The sequence below is a fragment of the Phyllobates terribilis genome, unplaced genomic scaffold (assembly GCF_046119375.1).
Source record: "Phyllobates terribilis strain yellow unplaced genomic scaffold, ASM4611937v1 Scaffold_2__4_contigs__length_985480577, whole genome shotgun sequence".
NCBI classification, from domain to species: Eukaryota; Metazoa; Chordata; class Amphibia; order Anura; family Dendrobatidae; genus Phyllobates; species Phyllobates terribilis.
Window position 1 is genome coordinate 911,372,023 of NW_027362762.1, and position 20,757 is coordinate 911,392,779.

Here is a 20,757-nt window from a genome sequence, read left to right on the forward strand (position 1 = left end):
AACATTTTACTACCTTATCTAGCCATGTGGTATGTGAGACATGATCAGACACATCCTGTTGCATTTTGGAGGGACTGTGAAAGTCACAACGCCTATTTTTACAAAGCAATTAGGTAGCCCTTACTATTGTTAGAGGGCCAGCAGTCATCCCTCACTGTTTTTAGAGGGCCATCAGCCGGCTATGCTTTGTTCTTCCCATTATTAAGGAATGGGTCTCCTATAGTGTTATAGCTTATGCAATAACTGCAACCTCTGCCTAAAATTTCGACGCATCCCAATACCCCTTTGAAGAGCCATAGGGGAGGGCCTCAGTAACAAAATGTTACCATTATAAAGGAGCGGTTCTGCTATACAGTTATTGCATATGAAGTGACTCCAAGGGCTGCCTAAATTTAGGGAAACCTCCTATAGTGTCTCCTATGGTGGTAATGCCCATGCAGTGACTGCAAGGGCTGCAAAAAATTTTGACGCACTAAAATACCCCTTTGAAGAGATGTAGAGGATGCCCTCATTAGTGATGAGTGAGCACTAAAATGCTCGGGTACTCATTGCTCAGATCGAGCAAATTGGAATGCTCAAGTGCTTGGTCTGAGTATCGAGCTTAATGTAAGTCTATGGGAAACTTGAGCATTTTTCCGGCAGAACCCCCCCTGGTGGTCTGCAGAGGGTCTAAAATTGCCCAAATCGATGGGAACAGTGCTCAAATGACATAGTAAAAGCATAGGGAAGTCCCCAGAAGCATTTCTGACTCCCAGGTCAATGCTGTCAACAATGTTGTCAGAGGTATTACGTCACTTTTACGGACTCACAATAAAATATATAAAAGTGAAACCAAAATGGATTTTCCTGGGAAATATGTTAAAGAACATCCCTACCAGGGTAATGACTTGTATATAAGGCAAAATAAATAAACAAAAACAAAAACACTCCTCCACAACTTGGGCTATGTTCACACATAGCGTTTTTGATGCACTTTTGCATTGCTTTCAACCGTGACAAATGCATTCACAGGGAAATGTCATTTAATCATTTTACAACCTTATCTGGCCATGTGGTGCATGAAACATCATCAGACACATCCTGTTTCATTTATGAAGGAGGGATTGTGATAATTACAAACACTATTTTTAAAACCTTACTATTCTTAAAGGGCCAGAAATTGGCAATGCTTTGTTGTTTCATTTATTAAAGAGTGGGTCTCCTATACTGTTATTGCATTTGCAGTAACTGCAAGGGCTGCCAAAAATTTGGATGCAACACAATACCCTTTGAAGAGACAGAGGAGGGTCTCAGTAAAAAAAATGTTCCCATTATAAAGGAGTGGGTCTCGTATAGTGGTAATGCCCATGCTGCGACTGCAAGGGCTGCTGAAATTTGTGAGGAATCACCTTGTATGTTCCTTGCTCCATCTCATTGTGCTTCGCCTGCAATGCATCCTCGTTAGTTGTGAGCAGAGAGCATTTTTGAAGACAGAGAAGTGGGATGGTGAAGCTAATTATGGCGTCATCACCGCTCACCATCTTGGTGGAGTCCTTAAAGTTTTTGGAGGATGGTACATATGTCTGACATCCAAGTCCACTCCTGAGGTCTTATGTGTGGAGTCTGAACTGAATACCGACGACCTTGATAATGCTGGTAGTAAACAACTGCCCTCTTCTGCTAACAAATCATTCCCAACATCTGCAATGTAGAGTTCCAATGCATGGGGACATCGCAGATCATTCGATGAGCTGGAAGCTGCAAACGTTGCTGAAACACGGCAAGGGCAGCTGAAGCTGTAGACGACTTTCTAAAATTGGCACACAGGCAGCGGACTTTGACCAGCAGATCCGGCAGATCCGGGTAAGTTTTGAGAAACCACTGAACCATGAGATTAAGCACATAGGCCAGGCATGGTACAATGTATGCGCTCACCTCGCCTCAGAGCCGCCACCAGGTTCCGGACAATGTAACACACAACCATGCATGGCTGTAGGGTCAGCGGTGCCAGCCACAGATCTGCCTGCTAATTCAGAGCGGTCCACAACTCTTCAGCGCTGTGCGGTTTGTCACCTAAGCATATTAGCTTCAGCACAGCCAGTTGCCACTTGGCCAAGGCAGTATTAGAGTGCTTCCAGCTTGCGACTAATTTGGTCATTTCGGAGATGGAGGCTGTAGAGTAGGAGGAGTAGGTGCAGGAGTTGTAGAATGCGTGGGCAACCCTGATTGACCCAGGGCCTTAAATCCTCGAATTGGGGAGGATGTGTTCTGTCCCAAGGTCTGACTGGGTACCGGCTTTCAATATATTAACCCAGCATGCCATCAGTGAGATTTACCGTCCCTGCCCACACGCACTTGTCCACGTGTCTATGGTTAGGCGGTCTTTCCCAGTTACTGCGTTGTTGAAGACACGGCTAATGTTGTGGGACACATGGTCGTGTAATTCGGGGACGGCACACTGGGAGAAATAGTGGCGGCTGGGGACCGAGTACCGAGGGACTGCCGCCACCATCAAGTTGCGGAAAGCTTCCATCTCCATAAGACTCAAAGACAACATTTTGAGTGCAAGCAGTCGCAAAATGTGGGAATTTAGTAGTGTGGCCTTTGGGGCATTTGTGGCTACGTATTTGAGCTTGCGTTCCAAGGACTGGGGTGAGGACAACTGAACACTGCGCTGGGACAAGGACATGGACGTGCTTGCTGATGGTGCTTTTTGAGAGTGTGCAACGACAGATGCAGGGTGGGAGGCATCTTCGTATGCGCCATGGACAGGCGATTGGCGTGCACGCACAACAGCGGAAAAAGCAGTGGTGTCACCTGCAGATACTGCTTCTGGACTAAGAGATTCGGACCACTTAGTCGTGTGCTTTGCTCCCATGTGCCTGATCATGCTGATGGTTGTCAGACTGCTAGTTTTGCTACCCCTGCTGATGCTGGCCTGGAAGGTGGTGAAAATGGCCTTTTGGGGGTTATCTGCAAAGTCTTTAAAAAACAACCAGACTTGGGAAGACCTAACAGTTGTACTGGCAACTTCCATTGTGTTGGCGTTACGAGCAACGCCTTGTGTCTGCGGCCACCATACTGCTTCTTCCTGCCTGTTGTGGTGCTACGCTTCCCTCCCCCTGTGTGCTGTTATCCTCACTCTGTATGTCCCCCTGCCAGGTTGGGTCAGATACTATATCATACACCACCTCATCTTCCACTTCCGCACCCTGTTCCTCCTTCTGACTTTCTGTCAATTTTTTCTCATCATCATCATCATCATCATCATCATCATCATCATCATCATCCACCTCTTGCAACAGTAATAGCACTTTCCCACCTTTGCCTTCATGTGATCGTGGCTGCTCCAATATTTGGGCATCGCAACACGCGTTCTCCTCTTCACTCTCTTGAAGCTAGCTGTGCTAGAGGCCCAAATCTAAGACTGGAAAAGTGAACAGCTCTTCTGAGTGTCCAAGTGTGGGATCAGTTGTCTCCGGACACTCGGCATAGTGGGAGGAAGGAGGATCAGGGTGAGGAATATACGGTTCAGACTCATGGCTACTGAGACTTGACCATGTGGAAGACAGGGTGGTGGTGGGGGTAAAGTGACTGGAAGCATTATCTGCTATCCAACCAACAGCTTTTTGACACTGCTCTGGGTTCAATAGTGGTGTACTGCGGTCACATAGTAATTGGGACAGGAAAGTCGAGCGACAAGATGTGGGTGTTTGTTGTGGCACAATTTCAGCTTGCCCACTGCCATGTCCTCGGCCTCGGCCTCTGCATGCACCATCACCATCATGTCCACTTCCCTGTCCCTTGCCACGCACCTTGCCCATTTTAAATAGAAGACAATATTTTCCACGTTCATGAGAAATGGCTGATTTTGGAACGCAGTTACATGTGATACGTCTGACAGAGAACCACAATTTTAAATATCAGGCCTGTAATTTACTAATATTATTCTACACAGAGACCTGAGAAAACTGTCCCACACCTTTGACAGTGTTCCCCTGCGTCTACTGCATCATTTTTTTCTGCCTCGCCTGTACTCCTTGGTTGTCCAACGAATTGTGACCTCTGCTGCCAGAGTTTTCAGATGGGAATTTTTTTTAATAATTCCTCAACAAGGGCCTTCTGGTATTGTTCCATTTTATTAGACCTCTCCACCACGGGAAGGAGAGATAGAAAGAACTCCTTGTAGCCTGGGTCTATAAGTATGACCAACCAGTAATTATTGTTACCCAAAATGCGTACAATGCGAGGCCCACGGGATTGGTAGCGGAACATAAAGTCAGCCATGTGTGCCAGATTGCCAACAGACAAAACTTCCCTGTCCTGATAAAGAGGATCACTGTCCATGCTCTCCTCCTCCTGGTCTTCCTCCTCCTTCGCCTTCTCCTCAGGCCATCCACACTGAACAGACTGTTGTGTGGATAGTACTGTCTGTAGCGCTGGAAACCAGCTCCTATTCCTCCTCCCCCTCTTCCCCCTCCTCATTATCACCCAATCTGCATTGAGATGAGATGAGGCTGGGCTGTGTTGCATCACCCTGCATAGTTCCTTTCTCCTTCTCATCGTGCTCCACCTGCAATGCCTCCTCTTCAATTGTGAGCATCGAGTGTTTCGGTAGACAGAGAAGCGGGATGGTGATGATAATTATGAAGTCATTGCCGCGCACCATCCTGGTGGAGTCCTCAAAGTTTTGGAAGATGGCACAGATGTCAGACATCCATGCCCATTTATCAGCTCTTATGTGCAGAGGCTGACCTGAATGCTGAAGGGCGTGTTGAAGCTGGTACTCAACAACTGCCCTCTGCTGCTCACAAATCCTTCCCAACATATGTAAGGTTGAGTTCCAACACATGGTGACATCACTCACAAGTCAGTGAGCTGGAAGCTGCAAGTGCTGCTGAAGCACGGCGAGGGCGGCAGAAGCTGTAGATGACTTTCTAAAATGGGCAGACATGCGGCGTACTTTGAAAAGCAGCTCTGGCATATCTGGGTAGGTTTTGAGAAACCGCTGAACCACTAGGTTGAGCACATGAGCCAGGCATGTTACATGTGCGAGGTAGCCAATCTTCTGAGCCGCCACCAGGTTGCAGCCATTGTCACACACGATCATGCCTGGTTGTAGATTCAGCGGTGCCAGCCACAGATCTGCCTGCGCTTTCAGAGCTGTCCACATCTCTTTTGTCACCTAAGCATATTAGCTTCAGTACAGCCTGATGCTGCTTGGCCGAGGCAGTGCTGCAGTGCTTCTAGCTTCCGACTGATGTGGTCATTTTGAAGATGGAGGCTTAAAAGGAAAAGGAGGTGCAGGAGCTGTAGAATGTAGGGGAAACTCTGTTTGACCCAGGGCCCAAAATTTTCTGCGTCGGGAGGACGTGTTTCTTCCCAGGGTCTGGCTGGGTCGCGGCTTCCACTATATTAACCCAGTGTGCCGTCAGCGAGATGTACCATCCCTGCCCACAAGCACTTGTCCACTTGTCCGTGTTTAGGTGGACAATCCCAGTAAATGCGTTGTTGAGGGCTCGGGTAATATTCTGGGACACGTGGTTGTGTAAGGCGGGGACAGCACACCAAGAGAAATAGTGATAGCTGGGGATCGAGTACCGAGGGACAGCCGCCATGAGGTTGGGAAAAGATCCCGTCTCCATGACCCTAAAAGGCAACAATTCGAGTGCAAGCTGTATAGAAATATGGCAGTTTAGTACTGTGGACTGTGGATGGTTGGCTGCGTATTTGTGCTTGTGTTCAAAAAACTGGGGTAAGAATCAGTGAATGCTGCGCTGGTACAAGGACATTGACATGGTTTATGATGGTGATGGTTGCTAGTGTGCAATGACAGGTGCGGGGCAGGAGGCTTGTGCCATGGACGGGGGATTGGCGTGCATGCACAACATTGGAACAGGCAGTGGTGTCACCCACAAACACTGTTTCTCGACCCTGGCGTTCGGCCCACCTAGTCAGGTGCTTTGCTATCATGTGCCTGATCATGCTGGTGATGGTCAGGCTGTCAGTTTTGATGCCCCTGATGATGCTGACATAGCAGAGATTACAAATGGCCTTTTGGGGATTATCTGGACAGTATTTAAAAAAGAGCCAGACTCCAGAAGACCTAACAGTCGGACTGGCAATTTCCTTCATGTTGGTGTTCTGGGGAACAGTTGCCCGCCTTGTGTCTTTGGCCAAACCACTGCTTGTTCCTGCCTGTTTTGGTACTAAGCCTCCCTCCCTGTCTGTGCTGCTGTCATTGCTATGCATGTCACCATGCCAGGTTGGGTCAGTGACTTCATCGTCCCCCACCTCATCTTCCACGTATGCACCCTGGGCCTCCTCCTGATTTGGTAGCAATTCTGTTTCATCATCATCATCCACCTCTTGCGACAGTAATTGCAGTTTCTCACCTTCACCTTCGTGTGACCGTGGCTACTCAAATATTTGGGCATCACTACATGCAATCTCCTCTTGCCCCACTTGAAGCGGGCAGGGCAAGAGGCCCGAATCTATTAAGGTAAAAGTTAACAGTTCCTCGGAGCGACCAAGTGTGGGATCACTTGTCTCCGGGCACTCGGCATGGTGAGAGGAAGGAGGATCAGGGTGAGGAATATGTGGTCCAGACTCATGGCTAATGAGACTGGACCATGTGGAAGACAGTGTGGTGGTGGTGGCAAACTGACTGGAAGCATTATCTGCTATCCAACCAACAACCTTTTCACACTGCTTTCGCTTCAAGAGTGGTGTTCCATGGCCCCCTATAAATTGGGACAGGAAGGTAGTTCACCCTGATGTGGGTGTTTGTTGTGCTCCCTCAGCAGGCACAGCTTCATCTTGTCCATCGCCTCGGCCTCTGCGTGCACCATCAACATCACGTCCACTTCCCCGTCTCTTGCCATGCGCCTTGCCCATTTTAACTTTAGTGTAATATTTGGCATGCTCCAAAAAATGTCACAATTATTAACGCCGTTATGTCAGATCACGCCTGATGATCACGGTTTTAGGCAGTGGCCTTATAGATGTGGTATTGGTCAGTGACTAGTGTTGAGCCAGCCCCGTAGTGTTCGGGTTCGGTTCGGTTCGTCGAACACCGGGATGTTCGAGGAACTGTTCGTCGAACTGTTCGTCGAACACCTTAGAACACCGTCGAACACCGTTAAAACCAATGGCAGGCAAACAAAAACACATAGAAACACATAGAAAACACCTGCAAAGGTGTCCAAAAGCTGACAAACTGCTCAGAAGACACTCTCTTTAAAAAAGCCGGCCGGCAAATTCAGCAGCGGCATACACCGGTACCCGACAATTTAGACAAGAAGGAATAGAGCATCACACATAGATTAGATAGATAGAAACATGTCAGTCACACATATAAGAAGCACAGTGACAGTGTTGGTTACTGCACTTGTCATTTAGTGTAAAGGATTTATTAAAAAAAATATTAGTGTTTTCATGCACCGTCTCTTTAAAAAAGCCGGCCGGCAATTCAGCATCTGTACCCGACAATTTAGAACAGAAAGAATAGAGCTTCACACATAGATTAGATAGATAGAAACATGTCAGTCACATATATAATAAGGACAGTGATAGTGTTGCTTACTGTACTTGTCATTTAGTGTAAAGGATTTATTTAAAAAAATAATAGTGTTTTCATGCACCGTCTCTTTAAAAAAGCTGGCCGGCAATTCAGCAGCGGTACCCGACAATTTAGAACAGAAAGATAGAGCATCACACATAGATTAGATAGATAGAAACATGTCAGTCACATATATATGAAGTACAGTGATAGTGTTGGTTACTGTACTTGTCATTTAGTATTAAAATGAAGGATTTATTATTAAAAAAATTGGCGTGGGGTTCCCCTTAATTTTAGGCTCTAGCGGAGGTTAAGCAGACGGCTGGGGCAGATGTTTGAAGCCTGGGAAGGGGGTAATACCCACGGAGCTTCCCAGGCTACTAATATCAGCCCCCAGCTGAATACATAGCCTTTACTAGCTATTAAAATGGGGGACCCCCCAAAAAAAATGACGTGGGGTCCCCCCTAATTTAATAGCTAGCAAAGGCTAGGCAGACAGCTGGGGGCTGATATTAATAGCCCAGGAAGGGAGCCATGAATATTGGCCCCCTCCCAGGCTAGAAACACCAGCCGTCAGCCGCCCCAGAAATGGCGCATTCATAGGATGCGCCAATTCTGGCACTTAGCCTCGCTCTTCCACGCTGCCCTGGTGCGGTGGCAGGGGGTAATAGGGTTGGGGTTGATGTCAGCTTATAATGCCAGCTGACATCAAGCCCAGGTTAGTAATGGAGAGGCGTCTATAAGACACCCCCATTACTAACCCCATAGTCAAAGTTAAAAAAAACACATGGTTCCCACGACAGCTTCAGCTCTGCTACATCGAGATGACAGGCTGGACCGCAGCAGAACGCTGCCATCCAGCCTGTCATCCCGCAGACACTGAGAAGCGCAGGCTTGCTTGCGCTGATCAGCGTCTCTCTGTGACGACATCCAGATGAGCCGAGTTCATGTCCAATGAACTCGGCTCACCTCATGCACGTCACTGACAGCGTGGGAAAATTCTCACGCTGAAGCGCTGATTGCAGGAGAATTTTCCCACGCTGTCAGTGACGTGCAGGAGGTGAGCTGAGTTCATTGGACATGAGCTCACCTCATGCACATCACTGACAGCGTGGGAGAATTCTCCTGCACTCAGCACTTCAGCGTGAGAATTTTCCCACGCTGTCAGTGACGTGCATGAGGGCGAAGCCCCACGTACTTTTTTTTTAATTATTTCATGAAATTCATGAAATAATGAAGAAAAAAAGGGCTTCCCTATATTGTTGTGTCCGGCCAGGTACAAATAGGCAGCTGGTGGTTGGGGGCAGCCCGTTCCTGCCTGCTGTACCTGGCTGGACACAAATATAGTGCGAAGCCCCACTTCAATTTTTTTTAATTATTTCATGAAATTCATGAAATAATTAAGAAAAAAAGGGCTTCCCTATATTGTTGTGTCCGGCCAGGTATAAATAGGCAGCTGGTGGATGGGGGCAGCCCGTTCCTGCCTGCTGTACCTGGCTGGACACAAATATAGTGCGAAGCCCCACTTCAATTTTTTTAAATTATTTCAGGAAATTCATGAAATAATTTAAAAAAAATTGACGTGGGGCTTCGCACTATATTTGTGTCCAGCCAGGTACAGCAGGCAGGAACGGGCTGCCCCCAACCACCAGCTGCCTATTTGTACCTGGCCGGACACAACAATATAGGGAAGCCCTTTTTTTCTTAATTATTTCATGAAATAATTTAAAGAAAATTGACGTGGGGCTTCGCCCTGTTTTTGTGTCCAGCCAGGTACAACTAGGCAGCTGGGGGCTGGAATCCGCAGCGCAGGGAGGCCCAAGCTTTCTGGGCCACCCCCGCTGTAAATTGCAGTCCGCAGCCACCCCGGAAAATGGCGCGTTCATAGAAGCGCCATCTTGTGGCGCTGTACCCAACTCATCCAGGGCCCTGATGCGGTGGCTCACTGGGTAATAAAGGGGTTAGGGCCAGCTTGGCATTATCAGCTGGCCCTAAGCCCGAAATTCATGGGGTCACGCCAATATTAGACATGACCACCATGAATTTCTAGTAAAGTATTTAAAAAAAGCACAACACCCAGAAAAAAGTCCTTTAATTGAAATAAACACACAATTCTTTATTGTTCTAAATTAAACCATACTTACCATCACGCCCATTCCAGCTGAAGCCAACGATCTCCTGAAATAAAAGAAAAATAATAAAGCAACATCATCCTTACCTTTCCATGGTTCCCATGACAGCTTCAGCTCTGCTACATCGAGATGACAGGCTGGACCGCTGCAGAACGCTGCCATCCAGCCTGTCATCCCGCAGACACTGAGAAGCGCAGGCTTGCTTGCGCTCCACAGTGTCTCTCTGTGAGGGCATCCAGATGAGCCGAGTTAATGTCCAATGAACTCGGCTCACCTCATGCACGTCACTGACAGCGTGGGAAAATTCTCCTGCACTCAGCGCTTCAGCGTGGGAGAATTCTCACACTGAAGCGCTGAGTGCAGGAGAATTCTCCCACGCTGTCAGTGACGTGCAGGAGGTGAGCTGAGTTCATTGGACATGAGCTCACCTTATGCACGTCACTGACAGCGTGGGAAAATTCTCCTGCACTCAGCGCTTCAGCGGGAGAATTCTCACGCTGAAGCGCTGAGTGCAGGAGAATTCTCCCACGCTGTCAGTGACGTGCAGGAGGTGAGCTGAGTTCATTGGACATGAGCTCACCTTATGCACGTCACTGACAGCGTGGGAGAATTCTCCTGCACTCACCGCTTCAGCTTGAGAATTTTCCCACGCTGTCAGTGACGTGCATGAGGTGAGCCGAGTTCATTGGACATGAACTCGGCTCATCTGGATGTCGTCACAGAGAGACGCTGAGCAGCGCAAGCAAGCCTGCGCTTCTCAGTGTCTGCGGGATGAGAGGCTGGATGGCAGCGTTCTGCTGCGGTCCAGCCTGTCATCTCGATGTAGCAGAGCTGAAGCTGTCGTGGGAACCATGGAAAGGTAAGGATGAGGTTGCTTTATTATTTTTCTTTTATTGCAGGAGATCGTTGGCTTCAGCTGGAATGGGCGTGACGGTAAGTATGGTTTAATTTAGAACAATAAAGGATTGTGTCTTTATTTCAATTAAAGGACTTTATTCTGGGTGTTTGTGCTTTTTTTAACTTTGACTATGGGGTTAGTAATGGGGGTGTCTTATAGACGCCTCTCCATTACTAACCTGGGCTTGATGTCAGCTGGCATTATAAGCTGACATCAACCCCAACCCTATTACCCCCTGCCACCGCACCAGGGCAGCGTGGAAGAGCGAGGCTAAGTGCCAGAATTGGCGCATCCTATGAATGCGCCATTTCTGGGGCGGCTGACGGCTGGTGTTTCTAGCCTGGGAGGGGGCCAATATTCATGGCTCCCTTCCTGGGCTATTAATATCAGCCCCCAGCTGTCTGCCTAGCCTTTGCTAGCTATTAAATTAGGGGGGACCCCACGTCATTTTTTTGGGGGGGTCCCCCATTTTAATAGCTAGTAAAGGCTATGTATTCAGCTGGGGGCTGATATTAGTAGCCTGGGAAGCTCCGTAGGTATTACCCCCTTCCCAGGCTTCAAACATCTGCCCCAGCCGTCTGCTTAACCTCCGCTAGAGCCTAAAATTAAGGGGAACCCCACGCCAATTTTTTTAATAATAAATCCTTTATTTTAATACTAAATGACAAGTACAGTAACCAACACTATCACTGTACTTCATATATATGTGACTGACATGTTTCTATCTATCTAATCTATGTGTGATTCTCTATTCCTTCTATTCTAAATTGTCGGGTACAGCTGCTGAATTGCCGGCCAGCTTTTTTAAAGAGACGGTGCATGAAAACACTATTATTTTTTTTGATAAATCCTTTACGCTAAATGACAAGTACAGTAAGCAGCACTGTCACTGTACTTCGTATATATGTGGCTGACATGTTTATATCTATCTAATCTATGTGTGAAGCTCTATTCTTTCGGTTCTAAATTGTCGGGTACAGGTGTATGCCGCTGCTGAATTGCCGGCTTTTCATGTTTCACTGTTGGCACTGTTCCCATCGATTTGGGCAATCACTGTAATGCCACAACCACCATGGCTGTGGCATTACAGTGAGTGGCAGACAATCCCTGCATGATTGGTGCTCTAAAATAGCGCCAGACATGCAGGACACGCTTTTGGTGCACGAACAGTTATCAAACATAACCTCGAACAGCCGAATTTTTTGCAAATCGTTCGGGTTCGTCGAACAACTCGAACACCGCCCAAAACAGCTCGAATTTGAGATTGGCGAACAGTTCTAGTCGAACACCGCTCATCTCTATCAGTGACCAAGTGTGAATAGGTTGAACAACACACAACTGGCAGACTTTATCTGGAGTGTAATATTTGTCACGCTCCAAAAAATGTCAGGATTATTAAAGCAGTAATATTGGATCACGTCTGATGACCACTGTCCTAGGCAGTGGCGCTATAGATATAGATAATCGGGATTAAGAGCAAAAAAAAAAGATGTGATATCTAGGGCTATGGATATCTGTGACAGCAGCAGACAGAATGTGCAATGGACAATATTCTGCTCTATACACTCTCCACAAACTCTGCCTGCCTAACTCCTGTTATCACCAGTAGTGTTGATCGAGCACTAAAATGCTCAGGTGCTCGAAGCTCAGGCCGAGCTCACCGTGATACTTGGGTGCTCGACCCGAGCAATGAGCCCAATGTTAGTCTATGGGAGGCCCGAGAATTTTTGCGGCGGCCCCCCGCAGTCTGTAGAAAGCATAAAAAGTGCCCAAAACGATAGTGACAGTGCTGAAATGACACGGGGACAGCATGGGGATCGCCCCAGGAAGAATTTCTGACCCCCAGGTAACTGCTGTCAACAATGTGGTCAGAGGTATTAAGCCACTTTTACGGGCTCACAATAAAACGTTCAAAAACGAAACTGAAACTGCTTTCCTGTGAAATATTTTAAGGAGCATCCATTCCAGGGTAATGTCTAGTTTATAAGGTAAAATAAATAACCAAAAACAAAAATACTCCTCCACACCTTGGGCTATGCTCAAAAGTTGCATTTTTTATGCGTTTTTGCACTTTTGTATTGCTTTCAACCATGACAAATGCATTCACCCGGAAATGTCATTTTAACATTTTACTACCTTATCTGGCCATGTGCTGTGTGACACATGTGTACAGTGCAGAAAAGACATGGGAACAGCATGGAGAAGACCCCTGGAAGCATCTCTGACACTCAGGTCACTGCCTAAAAGTGTGCCCATCCGAAGTGATCCTTGCCGCATCAGAAGATGCAGACTTGCTACTATCCCCGTGCAAGTCCTTGTCCCAGGGCAGTGTTCAATGGTACCTTTCCCATTCCTTGCAATGCAAGCGCAAATATGCAGCCAACCACCCTCCCACCTGCAGGCTGCAATACTATACTGCTAGATTGCACTTGAAATGGGGCCATTTAGTTTGGAGGAGGCCAAAGCTGGCCACTACGTCAAGGCTGCTTCGGCAGCGAGGTCTCCATACTCAGTCCCCAGCCGCCACTATTTGTCCCGGTAACCTTCCCCACACTTTTCTTAGCCTGGCCTGCTTTAGGGCAGCATTGGACGAGCCCACCAGACAACCAGACTCCTCTGGTGGGCCCTGGCTTCTCCATCAGGGGAGTTGAGAGTGCCAAGGTGATGAGCATGATGATGATGATAGAAGTTAGCATCTGCTTTGTTTTCTTGGAATGCAAGCGTAAGTGTGCAGCCTGTCACCCACCGACCCCCAGGCTGCAATACCAAACTGCTAGCTTGCTTGCACTTGAAATGAGGCCTTTTAGGCTTGTGGAGGCAGCCGCCAGCCACCATGTCATGGCTGCGTCGGCGGCCTGGTATCAATACTCAGTCCCCAGCTGCCCGGCGGCCGGGTATCCACACTCGGTCCCCAGCCACCAGGGGATGGCTGGGTGTCCATACTTGGTCCACAGCCGCCCCTATTTGTCCTGGTGCACCTTATACACAAGCGCGCAAAACAAAATATTACCTGTGCCCTCCCCAGTGCATTTAGTGGGAAGGACAGCCTATTCCGCTGTAGTGTGTGGACGCCAACCCCCTGTTCATGGCACATGCAAAGATGCCTCCAGCCCTGCACCTGTCGCTGCAGACTTGCACCTATCCCCTTTCAAGTCCTTGTCCCAGGTCAGTGTTCAATTGTACCTCCCCCATTCCTTGCAATGCAAGCGCAAGTAAGCAGCCTGCCTCCCACCCACCCCCAGGCTGCAATACCAAACTGCTTGCTTACTTGCACTTGAAATTGGGCCTTTAAGGTATGTGGAAGCGGAATCTGGCCGCAACGTCATGGCTGCGTCGGCGGCCTGGTATCCATACTCAATCCCCAGCCGCCCGGCGGCTGGGTGTCCACGCTCGGTCCCCAGCTGCCAGGGGGCGGCCGGGAGTCCATACTCGGTCCCCAGCCGCCCCTCGGCCGGGTGCCCACACACGGTCCCCAGCCGCCTGCGGCCGGCCAGGTATCCATAAACGGTAACCAGCCACCCCTAATTGTCCGGGTGCGCCTTATACACAAGCGCGCATAACAAAACATTAGCTGTGCCCTCCCCAGTGCATTTAGTGGGAAGGACAGCCTAACCACAAACACATGGACAAGTTAATGTGGCCAGGGATGGTCCATCTCACTGACGCCTTCACACTGGGTTAATATTGTGGAAGCCGGGACACAGTTGGTCACTGGGAAGCAACAAGTTCTCCAGACATAGAGTATTGCGGGTCCTGGGTCAATCAGGCTTCAACACAAAGTTCAGATAGTAGACAGCAGCAGTGGTCGGCCTCCTACACAACGAGTAAATTATTCATGATCATGAGGCCATCCATCTCCTTAGCTTTCTGTTCCTTGGAATGCAAGCGCATGTATGTAGCAGCAGCTAGGCCTGAGGTGGTCAGCGTTTTGGAGCATATCCTACCTCCTCCGAGGATTGCTGGATGTTTTCCTGCTTCTATCCCAGTTCTATGACTCCCATTAAAATAAAGCTTCAGGTGATGATTGATGGATGAGGTGGTGGCAAAGGAGAAAGAGCAGGAGGAACAGGGACCATTCAATCAATATCAGGCCAGTCAACCACAAATGTCTTGTAGGATATGTTTCTGTACCAAAAGGAGCTGTTCGGCCACACAGTTATAGGGCATACAGTGAGTGCAATGCCTACCAAAAATTTCGAAGCACTCCAATGCCCCTTCGAAGTGATATGGAGGTCAGAGGGCCTTAACTAAACCATTTTTTCTATTTATAGCAACTGGGTCTCTTGTACACTGTTGGCCTAAGCAGTGAATGGTAGGCTTTCCAAAAATTATGAGGAACTGCAATGCCCCTTGAAATAGACGTGGATTACAGCGTACTAAAAACCTTCTACCCATTATTGGGGAGTGGGTCTCCCTTAGTGTTCGCCTATGCATTGAAAAGCAAAAGTTGACTAAAATTAGGAGGAAATGCAATGCCCGTTGGAAGAGTCATGGAGGTTAGAGGTAATTAAAAACAACATTTCAATGCCCCTTGTGAGAGCTGTGGATTTCAGAGTGGTTTACCAAGATGGTTTTAATACCCCTTGGAAGAGACATGGAGGTCACAGTAGCTTAACAAGATGGTTTTAATGCCCCTTGGAAGAGTGGTGGAGGTCGCAGTGGAATAAAAAGACAATATCAATGCCCCTTGTAAGAGATGTGGAGGTCCCAGTGGAATAAAAAGACAATATCAATGACCCTTGGAAGAGACGTGGAGGTCACAGTAGCTTAACAAGATGATTTTAATGCCCCTTACAAGAGCCATGCAGTACAGCATATTAAAAACATTATTCCCATTATTGGGGAGTGGGTCTCCCATAGTCTTTGCCTATGCCTTCCAAGCAAATGCTGCCAAAAATTAGGACGGAGGAACTTGCAATTCTGGCAACACGGATCACGGTCACCCTTGTGGTATAGTGGTGGTGGAGGCGGAGGATAAGGAGAAGAGCAAAAAACAGCCAAAATAAGGAAGCGTATACCCATATGTGGGTGTGAAGCGGTGCATGGGAAAACACCTCCCGAAATTACACAGTGGATTTGACTTTATGTTACTCTGCTGTCATTTGGTGGTTATGAGAAGTCTGGCCCAATCCAGCCCTTGTTCATTTTGATAAGGGTCAGCTTGTCAGCATTGTCAGTTGACAGGCGAGTGCGCTTATCAGTTATCATTCCCCCAGCGGCACTAAAAACACGCTCCTATAACACGCTAGCGGCAGGGCAGGCCAGGACCTCCATGGTATACAGAGCGAGTTCATTCCAAGTGTCCAGCTTGGATACCCAATAATTAAAATGCACAGAGGAATCACGGAGGACGCTGGTATGGTGGGCAAGATACTCCCTCATCATCTTTTGAAACTTTCCTCTCCTTGTGAGAGTACACCGCTCCTCAGGGCCTGTAAGCGGGGCAGGTCTCAGAAAACTGTCCCAGAACGTTGACAGTGATCCCCTGTGATCTCTCGCCTGTACGTATTTGTTGGGCAACGAACTGTGAACTCTGCCGCTAGCGTGTTCAGATGGGAATTTTTTTAACAGTTCTGCAGCAAGGGCCTTCTGGTACTGCCCCATTTTTGTAGACCTCTCCACCTCAGGAATAAGAGAATGAAAGTTCTTCTTGTAGCGGGGGTCTAAAAGTATCACCAACCAGTAATGACTGTCACCCAATATTTTGACAACGCGAGGGTCAAGGTTAAGGCAGTGTAACATAAAGTCAGCCATGCGTGCCAGACTGGTAACGGGCAAGACTTCCGTGACCTCACCAAGATGACAACTGACCATGCTATCCTCCTCCTCCTCCTCTTCCCCCCTGTCCTCAGGCCTCCCACGCTGAACCGACGGTATGACAGTTGTACAGGTACTACCGTCTACAGCGCATGATACCAGCTCCTGTACTCCCTCCTCCTCCTCCTCTCCCTCATTGTCCCCCCATGCACGTAGGGATGAGATGGGGCTGGGGTGTGTGTAATCGCCTGCTATGGCTTCTTGATCCATCTCATCATACACTGGCTGCATTGCCTCCTCTTTAATTCTCTGCAGAGAGCGTTGCAAAAGACAGACAAGTGGGATGCTGACGCTAATGATGGCGTCATCACCACTCACCATCTTGGTGGACTCCTCAAAGTTTGTCAGGATGGTACATATGTCAGACATCCAGGTCCACTCCTTAGGTCTTATGCGTGGAGTCTGACCTGAATACTGACGGCCTTGTTGCAGCTGGTACTCCACAACTGCTCTGTTCTGCTCACAAATCCTTTGCAACATGTGGAGGGTAGAGTCCTACCGTGTGGTGACATCACACACCAGTCGGTGTGCCAGAAGCTGCAAACGCTGCTACAACACAGCAAGGGTGGCGGAAGCTGTAGTCGACTTCCGAAAATGAGCTGACAGGCGGCGTACTTTGACGAGCAGATCTGGCAACTCGGGGTACGATTTAAGAAACCGCTGAACCACGAGGTTAAGCACATGAGCCAGGCATGGTACGTGCGTGATCTCGCCTCAGAGCCGTCACCAGGTTACGGCCATTGTCACACACGACCATGCCTGGATGTAGGTTCAGCGGTCTCAGCCACAGATCTGCCTGCTCTTTCATAGCTGTCCACAACTCACAAGCAATCTGAGGTTTATCACCTAAGCTTTTGAGTTTCAGCACAGCCTATTGCCGCTTGGCTGAGGCAGTGCTTCCAGCTTGTAAATGATGTGGTGATATCTGAGATGGAAGCTGAACATGAGGAGGAGGAGGAGGATGATGCGCAGGAGCTGTACACAGTGGGGGCAACTCTGACTGACATAGGGCCCGCAATCCTCGGTGTGGGGAGGATGTGTTCTGTCCCAAGGTTCGACTGGGTCCCGGCTTCCACTATGTTTACCCAGTGTGCCATCAGGGAGATGTATCGTCCCTGGCCACAAGCACTTGTCCACGTGTCCGTTGTCAGGAGGACTCTCCCAGTAACTGCATTGTTGAGGGCACAGCAGATGTTTTCGGAAACTTGCTTGTGTAGTGCGGGGATGGCACACCGGGCAAAAGAGTGTCGGTTGGGGACCGAGTACCGAGGGATGGCCACCGCCATAAGGTTGCGGAAGGATTCCATCTCCACCAGCCTAAAAGGCAGTATTTCCAACGCAAGCAGTCGTGAAATGTGCAAATTTAGGACAGTAGCCTGTGGGGCGTTGGCAGCGAATTTGCACTTTCGTTCAAAGGTCTGGGATATGGACAATTGAACGCTGCGGTGGGACGTGGACGTTGATGCTGTTTCTTGAGAAACTACCTTAACAAGTGAAGACTGAGAGGAGGGGGCATCTTTGCATGCAGTATGGACAGGGGATTGCTTTGGACGCACAACAGGGGGTTCTCTTACATGCACAACAGTGGAAGAAGCAGTGGTGACACCCGCTGACACTGGTCGTGGACCCTGGGGTTCGCCCCACAAAGTCGGGTGCTTTGCTGACATGTGCCTGATCATGCTGGTGGTGGTCAGGCTGGTAGTTTTGTCACCCCTGCTGATGCTGGCCTGGCATGTGGTACAAATGGCCTTTTTGGGGTTATCAGCAGAGTCTTTAAAAAAATTCCAGACTCTGGAAGACCTACCAGTTGTACTGGCAACGTCCCTCGTGTTGGTGTTACGGGTAACAGTTACCCGCCTTCTGTCTGCGGCCACCACACTCCTTCTTCCTGCCTGTTGGGGTACTCTGCCTACCTCCCCCTGTGTCCTACTGGCCTCGCTCTGCATGTCCTCCTGCCACGCTGGGTCAGTTACTAGATCATCCACGACCTCCTCCTCTTCCACTTGCACACCACTATCGTCCTCATCACTTCGTGGCAATTGTGTCTCGTCATCGTCCACCTCTTGTGACAATATACCAGCATCGCCTTCGTGTGGCCGTGTCTGTTCAAATATTTGGCCATCGCTACATGGGATCTCCTCTTCCACCACTTCAAGCGGAGCAGGCGAGGTGCCCAAATATGGAAATGGACCTGTGAACACCTCTTCAGAGTGTCCAAGTGTGGGATCAGTTGCTGTCTGACGACACGCGGCATGGTGGGAGGAAGGAGAATCAGGGTGAGGAGGAGTATGCGGTCGAGACTCAAGGCTAATAAGACAGACCGGAGGTGGTGGTGCCCAAGTGACTGGAAGTATTACCTGCTATCCAATAATAACCTGTTCACACTGATCAGTTCGCAATAGTGGTGTTGTTGTGTGCTTCAATAGTAATTCGGTCAAGAACTGGGAGCGAGAAGATGTGGCTGTTGGTTGCGGCACATTTTCAACTTGGCCAAGGGCCCGTCCTCTGCACGCACCATCACCAGAACGTCCAGTTCCACATACATTGCCAAGTGCCTTGCTCATTGTAAATGAGGTAAAATAGCTTATACTCACAATTTCAATGGCAAAAGGGTAATAAAAAGGAAATTTGAATCGTGGAAGAGTAAAACCACAGGTCTAGTTCTCTGGCCTACACCAGAATCTTTTAAACAGATATATTTGTGTCTGAACAGTCAGCGAGACACTTAAGCTGTTTTTTTGATGTAAAAAAGGCAAAAAGGTGGATTACACCAAGATTTGAACCGTGGAAGAGTAGAACCGCAGTTCTAGTTCTCTGGCCTACACCAGAATCTTTTTAACAGATATATTTGTGTCGGACCAGTCAGCGAGACACTCAAACTGTTTTTTATTATGTAAAAAAGGCAAAAAGGTGGATAACACCCAGATTTGAACTGTGCAAGAGGAAAACCACAGTTCTGGTTCTCTGGCCCACACCAGAATCTTTTAAACAGATATAATTGTGCCTTAACAGTCAGCCAAAAACTCAAACTGTTTTTTTTATGGAAGAAAGGCAAAAAGGTGGATAACATCAAGATTTGAACCGTGGAAGAGGAAAACCACAGATCTAGTTCTGTGGCCTACACCAGAATCTTTTAAACAGATATATTTGTGTCTGAACAGTCAGCGAGACAATCAAACTGTTTTTTTATGTAAAAAAGGCAAAAAGGTGGATTATACACCCACATTTGAACCGTGGAAGAGGAAAACCACAGTTCTAGTTCTCTGGCCTACACCAGAATCTTTTAAACAGATATATTTGTGTCGGAACAGTCAGCAAGACACTCAAACTGTTTTTTATTATGGAAAAAAGGCAAAAAGGTGGAAAAAACCCATATTTGAACCGTGGAAAAGGAAAACCAAAGTTCTAGTCCTCTGGCCTACACCAGAATCTTTTAAACAGATATATTTGTGTCGGAACAGTCAGCGAGACACTCAAACTGTTTTTTTTATGTAAAAAAGGCAAAAAGGTGGATAACACCCAGATTTGAACCGTGGAAGAGGAAAACCACAGTTCTAGTTCTCTGGCCTACACCAGAATCTTTTAAACAGATATATTTGTGTCTGAACAGTCAGCGAGACACTCCATCTGTTTTTTTTTATGGAAAAAAGGCAAAATGGTGGATAACACCAAGATTTGAACCGTGGAAGAGGAAAAACCACAGTTCTAGTTCTCTGGCCTACACCAGAATCTTTTAAACAGATATATTTGTGTCTGAACAGTCAGCGAGACACTCAAACTGTTTTTTTAATGTAAAAAAGGCTAAAAGGTAGATTTCATGAACCGTGGAACAGGAAAACCACAGTTCTAGTTCTCTGGCCTACACCAGAATCTTTTAAACAGATATATTTGTGTCGGAACAGTCAGCAAGACACTCAAACTGTTTTTTATTATGGAAAAAAGGCAAAAAGGTGGAAAAAACCCAGATTTGAACCATGGAAAAGGAAAACCAAAGTTCTAGTCCTCTGGCCTACACCAGAATCTTTTAAACAGATATATTTGTGTCTGAACAGTCAGCGAGACACTCAAACTGTTTTTTTAATGTAAAAAAGGCAAAAAGGTTGATTTCATGAACCGTGGAAGAGGAAAACCACAGTTCTGGTACTCTGGCCCACACCAGAATCTTTTAAAAAGATATATTTGTGTCTGAACTGTCAGCGCGAAACTCAAACTGTTTTTTTTTTTGTAAAAAAGGCAAAAAGGTGGATTACACTCAGATTTGAACCGTGGAAGAGTAAAACCACAGTTCTAGTTCTCTGGCCTACACCAGAATCTTTTAAACAGATATATTTGTGTCTGAACAGTCAGCGAGACACTCAATCTCTTTTTTT